Source organism: Lactuca virosa, chromosome 7, assembly GCF_052849685.1.
Source record: "Lactuca virosa cultivar CGN04683 chromosome 7, Lactuca_virosa_CGN04683_v6, whole genome shotgun sequence".
NCBI lineage: Eukaryota > Viridiplantae > Streptophyta > Magnoliopsida > Asterales > Asteraceae > Lactuca > Lactuca virosa.
In genome coordinates, this window is record NC_136432.1 from 27,783,600 (window position 1) to 27,785,998 (window position 2,399).

The window sequence follows — 2,399 nt, forward strand, 5'->3', positions numbered from 1 at the left end:
GGTTATTCATGAAACCAAATCTTTTTTTCAATTTCTAGAGTTTATTCTTTATCGAAAAAAAATCTAAAAATATCTAAATTCATATATTAACATTGTGAATGTGAAAAATATTTTTCGGATTCACCGTGTGAATCCGGATTCACATTGTGAATTTTCAAAAAGATTCACATTGTGAATTTGACGTAAAAAAAAATTGAATTTGATATCACTGGAAAAAGGATAAAAAATTATGAATTTCTGTATTTTTTGTTTTTTTTAATAAAAAATAAGTTCTAAAAGTTGAAAAAAGGATTGGTTCCTTAGTTAATTATGGTTCTCTCTCTCTCTCTCTCTCTCTCTCTCTCTATATATATATATATATATATATATATATATATATATATATATGTGTGTGTGTGTGTGTGTGTGTGTGTGTGTGTGTGTGTGTGTGTGTGTGTGTGAGAGATCAAATGTTGTCTTTTCTTATCAAATTGTTATTTACTTTGGAACAAATTTATGTGAAGTTATTTAAAAGATATATGGGATTTATGGTAGGGGTTACAGTGTTGGACCACATATTGGGCTACTCAAATAGTTATCAATTAATGGGCTAAACCAACCATCATCTCTTTTTACGAACCCAGAGACGATTATATGTGTTTCACTGCTCCGAATAAATTCAATATCTGATTTGACTTTAAATTCAAAACCTTCGTGTTCGTTGTTTTGGTTCTCTAGATATTGTTGATTATGAAATTTAAGATCTTGATACCAAAATACAAAATTGCTTGGCAATAACTGAAAAAAAAAAAAAAAAAAAAAAGACAAAATTGCAAAAATAGTCCCTGTGGTATGTATTTTTTTGGAGTTTTAGTCCAAACATCGACTTTTTTGGCTTTGTGTTCATTTTGAGCTAGTTTAATTGCGTTTTTGGTCCCTATGAATAGAGAAATGACTGAAATACCCTTGGGTTATTTATTTTTCATTTATTTTTATTTCTTTCATTTTTTAAAATCTAAATATTTATTTCTTTATTTAACTAATTCAAAAAAATAAAAGTCTCTCTCTCTCTCTCTCTCTCTCTCTCTCTCTCTCTCTCTCTCTCTCTCTCTCTCTCTCTCTCTCTCTCTCTCTCTCTCTCTCTCTCTCTCTCTCTCTCTCTCTCTCTCGTACACACAATAAACAATCACCCTCTTCATCTTCTCCAATTATCCTTCCCGAAAACTCAAAAGCTTACTGCAAGAATCAATTGTGTGTATGTAACTACATTGGGTTTGATTCCTTGGTCAAGCATTTCAGTGAACACATGGTGTGTACTGGACAAACCTAACACATGAACACAAACATCTGCAACAAAAAACCAAAATCTTTAAAGCTCAAGTACATACAAAAAAAATTCCCACTAGATCGTTAAGAGCAACGCTTCTTCCCATCTTTTCTCTGGTATTTCTCCGACTCCAGATTAATAGAGTTAGTAAAACTACAAGAATTTTGTCGGAGATTTTCCCTTGAATTTTGTTAGAACCAGATTCCTCTTCATCTTCTTCCTCAGAAAACTCTTCTACACCTCTTGATCTTTAAAGCTTTCAGAACTATCTCTACATGCATCTCCCTCGTCGGAAAAACGATCTACTGCTACATAGTGTGCTCAGATCCCTCATCGGAAAAATGTGTTGAGATCGAATCAAGGGGTGCTCAAACCCAAATTGAATCACCCACCAGAAATCGTTTCTAGATGGGTGACGTGCTAAACGAAATGGGTCAATAGAGACGTCGGCGGATTTTAAACCCAAACTGAATTACCTTCCAGACATGGAGCCTTCGGTGGTGGGTTTTGGACAGCGACTTTAGATCCAGATGTAGGCCCTCATTTCTTGTTATCACTGTCATGTGTGTTCGGCGCTGAAATGGCGATAGCGGGGGAGGACGGCTGGTTTTTCGGCGTGTCTTCTCTCAACTGTTCTAGCTTCGTCGGCGGCAGTGTGAGCTCGAACACAGGTAGCAAGGAAGAGGTGAGTATTGGGGGTGATCAGTGATGGAGGATTAAGTGGGGTGAGGAGGTTGTGGCAGCCTCTTGGCCTGTCGATGAGAGAGAGAGAGAGAGAGAGAGAGAGAGAGAGAGACTTTTATGTTAATTTAATAAAACATTAAATTAAATAGAAAAAAGATTAAAAAAATATCAAGAGGGCATATTAGTCATTCAGTTTTAGCAAGGAACCAAAACCACAGCCAAAATACCTTAAAAGGACCACCAATCTAAAAAAGTCGTGGTTTGGATTAAAACCCCAAAAAATTGCATACCACAGGGACATTTTTGCAGTTTTGTCAAAAAAAAATTATAAGTTATAATTACCATCGGCAAATAACGACAAGTGTTCATAAGCAAATAGATAAGTGTAAGATATATTTCCAAGAAGGTG